This window comes from Lactuca sativa, chromosome 3 (assembly GCF_002870075.4).
Source record: "Lactuca sativa cultivar Salinas chromosome 3, Lsat_Salinas_v11, whole genome shotgun sequence".
Lineage (NCBI taxonomy): Eukaryota > Viridiplantae > Streptophyta > Magnoliopsida > Asterales > Asteraceae > Lactuca > Lactuca sativa.
This window is the reverse complement of record NC_056625.2, coordinates 265,293,843-265,308,329: the sequence shown is the minus strand read 5'-3', so window position 1 is coordinate 265,308,329 and position 14,487 is coordinate 265,293,843.

Here is a 14,487-nt window from a genome sequence, read left to right as displayed (position 1 = left end):
TGAAAGATTTACATAATCAATCCTCATATATTTAATTAGTCTTTTTTTTTATCACAAAATTAATTCTTGATCAATACTAATTAAACAATATGATTTCAAATTAATATATTAGAATATATTAACAAATCATAAGTGTCCTTATTCTCATTTTGTCTATCCAATTGTTGAGATGCCATGCAAACCAAATGGACCATGCCAAGCCAGGTCAAGTACATACCAAATATAGTTATGTGCTTAGACACCTTATCCAACAGTCTCCCACTTGGATAAGTCTAATAACTATAGGTACAGGTACCACTTCAGGATCCAACCAGCAATCGTAGCTCTTTGAAAGTCTCGCAGAACTAAGATGATGATGCATCATTTATGATAAGTGATCATATAATCCTCTGTTCAAGATATCAGCTAGACAAATACATGGAACAATGTCGTACTAATTGTCCAGCAGTTTGTTTCCCGATTTTCGATTTTTTGACATATAACTAAACTGAACACATCAATTTGGTTCTGACCGGGCCTGATACATTGGTCAAAACAAAATCATAGAGGGGCCCAAATATCGCTTTTAATCCTCCAAGGGCTAAAAGGAACAGATAAACTTCGACTCATATGCTTGTACTAACTACTTGTTGAATCATACACAAAAGCACCTTTTATAACATCAAGTTACTGATGCGTTTTCTTGCAATCAATGCACAACCAACTCATAATCAACCGCTTATATCTCAAGGTTTGAAGACTTATATGATACTACCGTCTCACAATCACTCGAGATAAATTCCATGAAGTGATAAAAGTGAGCGTGAGTTGAGTCCAATACTTAGAACTTATGAGCACTCATGAAAGTTGTAGCAACTTTTGCTATGTCTAACATCATGGACATCTACAAGCGCAATTCATGACAGTCTTGATTAATACCTACTTCCAACATATGACTGAATATGGAGAGTTTGAATAAAGTAATTATTCTGGAAGTCAAAACATGTAAATAGAAACAATAGTAAACAATCGCCATAAGATAGCAACACTTCACTTATAAATAAACACCAACTTTTTTTAATCATCAAATGTCAATTACATTTTACAAGTTTCAGAAATAGCTACCTAATCTGTAAAACTAATATCATCCTTCAGCCTGATGCGCCTCGCATGTTGCAAATGCTTAACCCTACACAGTCCCTTCGTGAGGGGATCTTTTGGGTTTTCATTCGATGACACGCTCTTTACCACGAGGATTCCTTATTCTATCTGATGTCTAATGAAGTGGTATTTTCTATCGATGTGTCTGGATCTGTCGTGATCCCTTGGCTCCTTAGCCAAGGCAATCGCACCCTCATTATCACAGAAAATCTCCATAGGTTCCTTAATAGCTGGTACAACTCCAAGGTCTCCAATGAAGTTCTTTAGCCATATTGCCTCATTTGCTACCTCGCTTGCTGCTATGTACTCTAATTCGCAAGTTGAATAAGCTACTATCTCCTGCTTGGAACTTTTCCAAGTAATTGCTCCTCTATTTAGGGTAAAGAACCAGCCCGACTGAGAGCGGAAATTAACCCTATCAGTCTGGAAGCTAGCATCACTATACCCCACTACTCTCAGGTCATCACTCCCACCGAGGGTAAGGACCCAATCTCTAGTTCTACGTAGGTACTTGAGAATATTTTTCACTGTAGTCCAGTGAGCCTTGCCCGGATTCCCTTGATATCTGCTGACCATGCTTAAAGCAAAGGCCACATCAGGGTGAGTACAAGTCATAGCATACATGATCGAGCCTACAATGGAAGCATACGATACTCGACTCATATCAACTATCTCAACCTCTGTACTCGGTCTCTGAGTCTTACTAAGTTTGGCATTACTCTGGATTGGTAAGTCACCTTTCTTGGAATCCTACATGTTGAACCTTTTTAGCACCTTATCCAAGTAGGTACTTTGACTAAGACCAATTAGTCTATTACTCCTGTCTGTCAATATCCTTATCCCTAAGATATAGGCAGCTTCTCCAAGGTCCTTCATAGTGAAACACTTCCCAAGCTAGGATTTAACCTCCTGCAAGGTTGGGATGTTATTTCCTATGAGTAGTATGTCATCTACATACAGCACCAAAAAGCTAACTATACTCCCACTAGCATTAACATATACACAGAACTCATCTATGCTCCTCGAAAAACAAAACTCTTTGACTTTCTCATCGAAACAAAGATTCCATCTGCAAGATGCTTGTTTCAATCCACATATAGATTTCTTAATCTTACACACTTTATTAAGGTTCTTTGCATCGAAAAAACCCTCTAGCTAACTCATGTAAACATCCTCAACCAACTTTCCATTAAGGAAAGCGGTTTTGACATCCATTTCCCATATTTCATAATCATGAAATGCAGCTATGGCTAGCAAAATCCTAATAGACTTAATCTTCGCTACTAGTGAGAAGGTCTCATCATATTCAACTCCCGGAGTTTGAGTAAAGCCCTTCGCAACCAGTCGCAATTTATAAGTGTGTACATTCCCATCCATTTTGGTCTTCTTCTTGAAGATCCATTTGCACCCGACCGTCTTATGACCCGATACATTGTCAACCAAGATCCAAACTTGATTGTCATACATGGACTGAATCTCATTGTCCATGTCCTCTTTCCATTTGGCAGACTCAGGGACTGCCATAGCTTCCTTAAAGTTGTTAGGCTCATCCAAATATACCAATGTACTATCACTGATAAATGCATCACCTTCTGCAGTAATATGAAAACCATAGTAATGCTCAGGTGGATTCATAACTCTTGTGGAACGCCTCAGAGGTACGGACTCATCAACATGAGTTTCCTCCTCAGGTTGATTGCTAGGGTTTGAGGTTCCTTCACCGCTTAACTCTTGAAGTTCTTCAAGGTCAATTTTCCTCCCACTGTTTCCTTGGCTTATAAACTCTCTCTCTCTCTCTCTCTCTCTCTCTCTCAAAAGACCCCTCTCCTTGCCACAAAGACCACATTCTCACTGGGTCTGTAGAAGAGGTAACCAAAAGAATTATGTGGGTAGCCGATGAAAATACACCGCTCACTGCGAGGTTCGAGCTTGTCCTGAGTCTCATGTCTCACAAAAGCCTCGCAACCCCAAATCATGATGTGGTCTAAATTAGGAACTTTCCCAGTCCACATCTCATGAGGTGTTTTAGAAACCTTCTTGGTAGGGACTAGATTAAGGATATGGGCGGCAGTCTCTAAGGCATACCCCCAGAATGAGATTGGTAACAAAGCTCGACTCATCATGGAACGAACCATGTCTAACAAGGTTTGATTGCGCCTCTCAGCTACACCATTAAGCTGTGGTGTTCTGGGAGGTGTCAATTGTGAAACAATTCCACATTCCTTAAGATAGTCAAGGAACTCTGTACTAAGATACTTTCCTCCTCGATCGGATCAGAGCATCTTAATATTCCTACCCAACTGATTCTCCACTTCCTGTTTAAACTCTTTGAACTTTTCAAAGGTTTCTAACTTATTCTTGATTAAGTAGACATAACCATATCTACTGTAATCACCAGTAAAAGTCACATAGAAGCGGTTAGAATCCCTTGTGGTGGTTCTGAAGGGTCCACACATATTTGTGTGTAGGAGGTCCAATAAAACTTCACCCCTAGCACAAACACCAGTGAAGGGTGACTTTGTCATTTTTCCAAGAAAACAAGACTTGCAACTATCATTGACCTTAAGTCAAATGACTCCAAGACTCCAGCCTTCTGGATTTGGCGTATGCACTTCTTGTTAACATGTCCAAGACGACAATGTCATAAGGATGCCTTATCCAAACTAGTGGAAGAATCGATATGCAATAAATTATTTCCTAAGTTGTCTACAACATTCACAACTTCGTACACACCATTACAAGGTAATGCTTTAAAATAACATATATCATTGTAAAAAACATTAATAGCACTGACTTCATTATCAACTGAAAAAGTAAAACCTTGTTTGTACAAGCCATGAAAAGAAATAATATTTCTCGCCATTTCGGAAAAGTAACAACACTTATTCAAATCTAACACTGACCCACTACTTAGCAACAAAGAATAAACTCCAATCTTGTTGACAGGTGAAGCTTTCCTATTCCCCATGATCAAGTTTATCTTTCCGTGCTCCACATCCTCACTTCTTCTTAGGCCCTGCAAATCAGAACATATATGAATACCACAACCTGTATTAAGAACCCAAGAAGTAGTATGTGGTGAGTTATTAGACAATATAGTGTAAATACCTGCATGGGTAGGTTTGACCTTCCCATCGTTAACATCTTGCAGGTACTTGGGGCAGTTTCGTTTCTAGTGCCTCTTTTCCTGACAATAGAAGCATTGAGCTTCCTTTGGGTTGGAAGAAGGAGTGACAGAACCACCTTTGGTTCCACTTGAAGAGGAGCCATCAAGAGACTTTCCCTTGGTACCCTTCGAAGGGGTCTTCTTCTTCTTCTTCCCTTTACTTTGCCTGATAGCCATGATAGGGGCGGTGTTAGGAGTAGGAGTAGTAACAACCGATTTACCTTTGAGACCACTTTCAGCGGTCTTCAAAAGTCCTTGAAGCTTAGACAATATAGTGTAAATACCTTCATGGGTAGGTTTGACCTTCCCATCCTTAACATCTTGAAGGTACTTGGGGCAGTTTCGTTTCCAGTGCCTCTTTTCCTAACAATAGAAGCATTGAGCTTCCTTTGGGTTGGAAGAAGGAGTGACAGAACCACCTTTGGTTCCACTTGAAGAGGAGCCATCAAGAGACTTTCCCTTGGTACCCTTTGAAGGGGTCTTCCTCTTCTTCCCTCTACTTTGCCTAATAGCCATGGCAGGGGCGGTGTTAGGAGTAGGAGTAGTAACAACCGATTTACCTTTGAGACCACTTTCAGCGGTCTTCAAAAGTCCTTGAAGCTTGCTAAGTGTGACCTCCTCCTTGTTCATGTGATATGTCATTCGGAATTGATCATAACAAGTAGGTAAGGAATGCAGTATGATGTTAGTAGCCAACTCCTCACGGAAGTTCACATTTAACTTCAACAAACAGTCCACATACCTTTGCATTTTCTGCAAGTGGCCCGTGATGATTTCGGGTTGTTATCATGGAAGAGATGATTTCATACCTCTCTTGACGAGCACTCTGATGGTAGTGGTCCATCAGGTCCATGTGCATCTCAAAAGGGTAAAAGTCCTCTTAGAACTTCTGGAGTTCAGCTGTCATTGTGGCCAACATGATACATGCCACCTTGTTAGCATATCTCTCATGTGCCCTAAAGTCAGCGATCTCCTCTAGAGTAGCAATAGACTCATCAGTTTCTTTCAGCTCCTTGTCAAGGACATATTCCTTGTCCTCGTAACGCGTGACCATCCTAATGTTCCTGATACAATCCATAAAGTGTGAACCATCAAATATGACACTCCCACAAAGGTTCATGAGAGAGAAGGACCCGGTAGGGCTTGAGCCAGAAGCAGCATTGTTGGAAGACATATGAAAAGAAGAAAGACTAGTTTAGATTAGATATAGAATCCTTAATAAAACACCTAAATGTAATATTAAGGCAAGGACTCAACACAATACTTTAAAACTTGGAAGAGGGATGTCGTAATCCAAGCTATAAAATATTTGAAGGTAGGCGAATGACGATTCACCAATTTCCACCATGAAAATTGAAATAAATTATTAGGTTTTAGCTAGATTGGAACTCCTAGATCTTTTGAGATTCATTGAACTTTTCAATGGCATGTTTAAATCTCCATTATGCCCTCTCAAGTTTATGACTAGCATGTCGAGGATCACAAACAAGGTGTGAATAACCATGCAAATTAACTTGGTATCCATAATCCTTATCACCTAATCGATGTTCCGGTTACCCATATGCGCTCCACCGATCTATGATAAACATTAAGTCACCCTTTTCCACTCTTACTAGTTGATGTTAGTGTGTCGGTTACCCACACACACTCCACCAACGACTTGGTAATGTACAAAGTGTAATTTCATGGGATAGCACCAAATTCACATTTTCCTAAAGTAACTAAGATTGGGAATCTATAAAAGGTTTAGTTACTTTATATTTATCATTATACTTTTAATGAGAATTATAGTTGTTGTCATACCTGTTCGGCTAACGACCCTCCACCAGTCAAGGAAGCGGTGGGTGAAAGTGGACACCCATTAAGCTGCCATTTTATAGGCAACAACCTTATACCTCCTTTATAGACCGGCTTCGTGAATAAGGCCTACTAACAGTAAAATTGACTTGCTTTTATACATACATACATACATACATACATACATACATACATACATACATACATACATACATATATATATATATATATATATATATATTAACTTATAAAACTATAAAGTATAAGGGTTGGATTTTAACTTTTAAAACTCTAGGGTTTGGAATTAAAGTTTTCTAAAGTGACTTTACAAATTCCAAAACTTGAGGGCAAGTTTTGAAAGTATTCAAAACCTTTCATATTCAATAACTTATGAATTTTAACAACTTTAAATAAAGACTTTTAGAATTCCATAACTTGAGGATAAGTTATGGAGTCCATTAATTGGCATTACGATCAAGAATTACACTAACAAACAATTTGCAAATAATTCCTATGATCTAAAACTCATAAGCATGAACATTCAAATCAACAATTTCAAGAATCATATAAACATATATAAAACATGAAAATTTGGTAATAACCATTGTAAATGGATTAGCATAATCATTACCACATCAAAAACAGGTTTTATAAGTCCAAAACAGTTTAGGGTAATGATTCTAGTCCATTTCCAGCAGCACAACTCGAAAATCTGCACATAGGGCCTCTTACTCGTCAAGTGCAAGAACCTACTCGACGAGTACGATGAAGTTTCACTTGGAGTTGTCGAGTGCCCCCATGGACTCGGCGAGTTCACTGAACAATTAGCAGAAATTCAACTTTTTTTCAAGCAGTTTGCATCAACTATATAGAAAACAAGCCTAGGCTCTGATACCACTGACTGGTTTTGAGCATTTAACACTCCTATGGTGTACATGCAACCTAGAAACCTTGGATCTATGTCTTCTCTAATATACATGTAAATATGATTTTTCAAGGTTCTCATTCTACCTAGCATAGCATGGGGTACTTGTAATATGAAAATTAGTAGAATGACATACCTTTGTTGTTGCTTGGATTCCTAAAGACATTGTGAGCCTAGCACCCCAAATGTGATGCCTCAAATGCTTCACACAACACCACAACACTTGGAATAACTTGAGAGAAGTACACTTGAGCAGAAATTTGGCTAGCCCTCACTCTTTTTGTCTTAGTGTCCGATTTTGCTCCAGATGAGGTTCCTTATGTAGTGTGTCACATGTAGGGTTACACCATGTAAACCCTAATGTGCATGGTTTTTCATTTGCCCCATGATCCATGGGTTTTAATCTCCATGGAGCATCCCTGGAGTACCCAATGGGTCTTAGCCCAATCTAGTGAATCATGGACCTTAAGCTCACTATATAAGAATGAAATATTTACATAATCAATCCTCATATATTTAATTAGCCTCTTTAGATCACAAAATTAATTTCAAATTAATTCTTGATCAATACTAATTTAACAATATGATTCCATAGTAATATATTAGAATATATTAACAAATCATAAATGTTCTTATTCTTATTTTGTCTATCCAATTGTTGAGATGCCATGCAACCCAGATGGACCATGCCAAGCCGGGTCAAGTACATACCAAATATAGTTATGGACTTAGACACCTTATCAAACATTAGGAACTTTGGCATTAGCTATTGTGGGAAGTGTCAGGCGTTTTCCTCTGAGTGGATGGGCCACTAGGAGGAGGTAGTAGGTTTTTGGTTGGAATGGAAAGAGAAAAGGACGAAGAGAGGATTGGTTTTGTGGACATGATTTTTTTGAGGATTTTGAAGACCACGGCCCCATGGTGTCACACCCCAAAACCGAAACGGCGGAACGTTCTGGGGTGGATGACGTCATGTTAAGTATCACAACCTATGCAATATAGTAACCAAAGTACAACAACCATTGCATTAATAGTAATAATTTTACATTGGTTACATGTTATAGTAATATCAAAGTAATTAAAGAACATAACATAGATGCAGCTCGGTACTAGACTGTCTTCACACAAAAGCTCCTGGGATGTACCTGTCTATCGCTGACCTGAGAATACAAGTTATTTTGAAAGCGAGTATCAGCATTTTATGATGCTGTTAAGTCCATAAGTATTTAGTGTCATTTGTATAAATACACATTTTTATTCAAAATAACTTTATGAAAAGTAGTAGTTTAGAATCTACGGTGTATTAGCGTCCTTTCCAGAAAATCCTATATTTTCTAAATAAAACTAGTCTTCTACCAAGACCCGACTGATTTATGTTTTAAGGAGTAGTTTTCCCCAAATTTCTATCATTACAAAATACAAAATTGACTTTAAAAGAGTAATGAGAAAATCAAAAGTGAAGATACTAAGGGAAAAATAACATATGCCTCAGCAGTTATACTGCTGACTAAGGCACACGAAATCATAGACTCTAGGAGAGTATTGAATGAATGATATGCCTGGCTCAATCTAACAAAAGGAAACACAGACCACAGACGGTATCAAATGAACGATACGGCTAGCAAGGTATAAAAACAAAGAAACACAGACCCTAGATAGTATCAAATGAACGATACAGCTAGCAAGGTCTAAAACAAAGGGTGAATGTGAACTCGTATGTAACCATGCTGATCGACGATAGAGTATCCGATGACCCTCCAGGTCACGCGTAGAGGTAGTGGCATTATGTCACCCATGTGCCTTACCGGCGCGGACTGTAGCTAGTAGTCAGGGTGTGGGAGTGTCAGTCCCGTATAGATCTATACACATGATGTTCGCTCTCCTTCCTGGAGACTCTGTTTACACCACGTTGGCGGAATGAAGCATCGTAGAGGGAAATAGTGTATCACATTCTAAAGTAAAAGAGAGAGGTAGAGATAGAGATAGAGTCTCCTAACTATTCCTATAATAGTTACTAGGGTTCCAGAAACATGAATAATAGAGGGAGGCCTTTACTACCGAAGGCGATGCACTGGCTGAGAGAAAGAGAGAGAGCTTTTATGTCCATATATGTATACATGATATATAACTAATGTTTAAATGACCTTCGGACGGATAACCGATACCCACCAGACCACATCCCAACGAGGAAAAGGAAATAGGGAAAACCAGCCTTCCTAAGTCTTTTAAACATTATTTATATAACTATACAAATACAGGCATGCATTTAATGAAAGATATATGAATGATGAATGGAAGGATGCCCTTGCTACCCAAGGGAAATGACTTGGTCGATGGAAACCTTTATGTCTATATATGTATACATGATATATAACTAATGTTTAAACGACCTTCGGACGGATAACCGATACCCACCAATACTTGGAACACAGAGTACTTCTATGGCGGGATCATCACTGGCGTGATCGCCATTCTGAAGTTCCAAACGTTCTCTCCTACTGGGAGTGTAGTCCTTCAGGTTGGTTCTTAGAAAGCTTGGGTTATCCTTGGATTCGTGTTTCCTGTTGATTGGCTTTCAGAGGTTTTCTAGATCATCGGATGGATTGAATGTCTACGGGTATCTGTTTGCTGCAGGGGTCTATCTCAACCTAGTGCAAAATGAACCTGCACTTCTGGTTCTTGAGATGTTTCTAACAGAACTATCAGGTTCGGGGAGAAAGGGTTTTACCAGACGGCTGTTTAGAAAGTTTTTAAACTTCTCATCATCGTCTAGTTGACGCTTTCACGACATGATTCTTATCGGGAAAGAATCATGCTCTTACTTGCTTTTCTGTTTCATAAACAGCAAGCTCTTCTCAGGGCTAACTCAACCCTTAGAAAATTTTCTGAAGTGTTGGACTATCTCGGGAGGTGGTTCTACTATCTCTGCGTGTGATAGTATTCATGGAACACCTAGTAGTCCTAATGAATCTCTAAGACATGCCCTATTCTCTAAGGTGTCGGTTTATTTCAGTTACACAAAGCGCGTGATACTCTTGTATAACCCATCGACTAACACCTAGACTGGTTTCAAGTCTATAATCTCTTCGGGATCTGGGTTATAAGGCTTAACTCAACCTATTTTCGTACTTTATCCAAGTATTCCTTGCTGCTGAGGTTATCCTGTGGTTCTTGGCATTCTAGTATTCACATCGGAGAATGCAGTCTATTGTCTACAAGGCGGTGGTGACTTCTTCCACGTGAGGGGGAGGCGGAGTGTCTTAGGCACTACTTGTCAGTAATGGGGTGGACGAAGTGCCTGAGTAGTGCGAGCATCTTCTGCAACTACTCTTCCGGGGGTTTTGAGTTTTCTTGATTTTAGGTAAAGTCTAGAAGTATAGGGTTTTGTCACTCGGAACGTCTAATCTCCTCATCCACTCTTCTCAAGGTTTAACTTATCGCAGCTTCCGGATTTCCGAGATATCCGCTGAGATGCTTAATTTGGGGATTAAGTGTGAATGGATGGTCGTAGTAAATGTCTTTGACTCTTATGAATCAGATTCCTTTACCAACTGAGGGTGTTAGCTACTATGTTGGCTTAACCGGGATGACAACAAATTTCGGATTTGTGGTCATTATAGTAGCTCAACCCGCAGTGGTTCTCTTGACTCTAGTTCTTATTCTATGGAATAGGATGAAGGGTTTTATTATGAGGTTCGTGGTAGGACTCATACTTGGCTTAACCACTAATACTTGGTGTATGCAAGCCGTATATAATTGAGGTTGGCAGGATGTTCAGTTGTGTGACTCCACCCCAGACCCACAACCCAACGAGGAACAGGGAGTAGGGAGGAAGCACACATCTTAAATCTTTTTTATCTCAATTATATACCACTCTTATGTATATACTCAGTTAATAGTATTCAATCCCATGAGTTCTTTCCTCTTGATTCACGAACCTGATTGTGAGGTGTGAAGGGTCTTTCTGGGGGATCTACGGAGTAGGTTTCGGGTGGTTATCGTCTTCTGGAATGCCTGTAGTGTCTTTTGCTTCGGTTCCTATCTGTCTAAGAAGGGGGGTTGGTTAACAGCGCTCGATACCCTACTCAGGGGTATTTCGGAAAGTTTTTAGATAAGAGTGACGACTGGCGGATCGCATGAGGTTTTATTATTTTTAGGTTCGGAAGAACCTTTATTTGCTGAAATGGCTATGGTGAATGTTCTTTTTACACAACACTAGGGATTTACACATGGTTGCACTAAGTCGAACCAAGATTGATAGGGGCGTCGAAGTTGGCATACCTCGACATGATATAAAATGAGGGTCGATAGGGCCATGTGCTGAACAGGCACACAAGTTCATGGCGTCTCGGGTTTCGTCCCGTGTATCACTTCTGCGGATACTTGTACCGATAGAGTCGACGCGGAACTATAGAGGATCCTGAGTGTTTCGAAATGAGGTACTTTTCCTGTATGGATTCTCACGAGGCCTCTCTATAATCGCCTAGTATACACTACTCATGTATAATTAAGGTGGGAAGGACTATTGACGGAGCGACTCCACCCTAAATCCACAACCAAATGAGGAATAGGAAATGAGGCAGCATCACTCACTCTAGGTCTATACATCTTAATTATACATGGCTTTAACATATATACCGAGCCATTATAGCTTTACCTGATGAAAACTTTGAATTCTTACAAAAGTGCTGTGACTTTCGCCTTAACGAGGGAGTAATTACATTTAGGATTAGCCTTTTAATGTTTTCGGTTAATGTTTTCGGTTAGCTATCTAAGATTGAGAGACGTACCAAAATCTACCGGGTTCCTTGATGCTTCTCCCTAGGCATTTAGAGTTAGATTCCTCCTGCGCCTTTGCCGTTCCTTTCAGTTGGGCAGTCCTGCTTGAGGTGCCCAATCTCACCACATATATGGCAAACTGGATTGGTCGCTACATTGGTGGTTGATGTAATGAACTCAACCGGGGTTCTGCAGGTACGAGAGGTATGCCCCTCCCTATTGCACCTAGCACAAAAGAGTTCCCGACAGATACCATGATGATGGTAGCTATACTTGCTGCAGTGGGGAAGGCTTCGTGGGTATGGTCTCCTTGAAGTCGGGATGGAAGGGTTGACAGGGGTATTGACTGTCTCAGCTTGTTGCCCTTCAGAAGGTCCTTGAGCCGAGGTACTTCCCTCCTCGTTCTTGAACTTTCTCTTCAGTGGATTTGGTTGAGGTTCTTGGGTGACTGGCTACACAGAAGTTGGTTGCTGCCGTCCATTGCTAGGATCGGGAATCCCGACAGGGATCTTGCTAACATTGGCGTTGTTAGCATTCATATGAGCCATGACAGCTTTTACGGCTGTCGAGACTATAGCTTGGAACGTAGCTTCATCGAATAAGAGAGTAGGTTTCTTGCCAGTGGATTGGTTGCACTTCTTCGGAGGCATGGTTTTCCTACACGGAAAGGAACACAAGCTGATGAGAGACGATGGTTAACCCTGGACGTATCTATCCTTACTATATTAGGCATAAATTTTTCCCGCGCCTCGGATGTTGGTTGTCTGAGTGTCAACCTACATCCCTATGATGTAGTCCAGGTATTCAAGGTAGGAGTAAGAGTATCGGAAAGCCATAAGATGGGAATCGTTCCTACTAGGTTATCTTTATGCTGGAAGATTCACCCTCCGACTTTGGACGGATTTGAGGGGAGTTCAGAACGAAAATCACAGAAGAAAAGGCTCATGAAGACTTATGGCTAAACATTCTCAATCAAGTTTTTGAGATCCGATCTAATCGTATTACTTGCGACGGGAAAAGGCGATTTACCTAACACATAGTGTGAGTAGTGAAATCACTAACTCACTAAATTGTATTATTTTATGGGTGTATTAGCGCGACAATAACGAGGAAAAGACACTTCTCGGGTACCATGTACTGGCTCCCTCTGTCTACCACATATCCTTGACTGGGACCGGCGTTGGTTTTCTTTAGGTAGTTACCTAGGGTTCTCTTCTCGTATAGACATATTGAATTTCTACTCCGTCTTACTTCCGATTCTGACTCTGGGTGTCATCACTTCATGATGGATGACTGGAAATATCGGAAGTTCAGGCGAATTGCCCACCGATGTCCCTAAAAAGGTATAGGCACTTGGTGGTTTCAATAGTCTCGTCCTAGTTCATTTATTCCCGAACTGGAAATCTTCTCAATGAACTTCTTCTGGGTCTGAATCAACTATTCTGTCGAACACTGAAGTGGATAGGGTTTTCTACAGGGTTCGTGCGAGAATGGAAATGTCTAAAGAATCCTAAGAGATTATTAAAACATTTCGCTGGGTGATCCATATCGAGTCCTGCTACAATTACATAGGGTACACAAATTATATGTAGCTTAGATCCGATAGGCCTTCGAATATGTGATACTACTCTATATCCACATCCCAACGAGGAAAAGGAAGTAGAGCGAAACCACACATTCTTAGTCTATGGGATCCTTATTATATATAACCTTGGGAGTACACCCTCTGTAATCGTAGGTATATCAATAAGGTTCTTTTTAGTTTTTCACACAAGGTTATCTATGGATCCTAAAATACCCCTATGGTATTTTCATTTCTTGTTTGATTCTTAACTTCTGAATATGATTCTGGGATTAATGTGAGTCTTTTAGTATTCCAAAATACTCACATAGTATTTTAAACTTTATGTTTGGCTCTAGTATTCCTATTTGGTAAGTTTCAGACCTGTTGCAACACCACCATCACTCCCAAGCACACGTTCATTGCATCTCGAATAAATGTAGTTGATCAGGTTACATTTATTCCAGCTTACGATTACATAACTGCCCAGGTTTGATGGTAACGCTCAACATCCGAACACTTTTTTTCTCGTTCTTCTTGTGATACTTGTGTTCGAGTGTTTAGATTCAGGATGTTCTTATACTTTGGTAAAATATGGTTATATTTTAAAGTATAGTTCTTGGTCAGATTGTTTTATCCCTATGTATTTATAGGCTATATATCTTTTATGAATTGATATACTGAGCTCACTATAAACAATGCTCTGATACCAATCTGTCACACCCCAAAACCGGAACGGCGGAAACGTTCTCGGGTGGATGACGTCATGTCAAGTATCACAGCATATGCAGTATAGTAATCACAGTACAACAACCATTGCATTAATAGTAATAATTTTACATCGGTTACATGTTATAGTAATATCAAAGTAATTAAAGAACATAACATAGATGCAGCTCGGTACTAGACTGTCTTCACACAAAAGCTCCTGGGATGTACCTGTCTATCGCTGACCTGAGAATACAAGTTATTTTGAAAGCGAGTATCAGCATTTTATGATGCTGTTGAGTCCATAAGTATTTAGTGTCATTTGTATAAATACACATTTTTATTCAAAATAACTTTATGAAAAGTAGTAGTTTAGAATCTACGGTGTATTAGCGTCCTTTCCAGAGAATC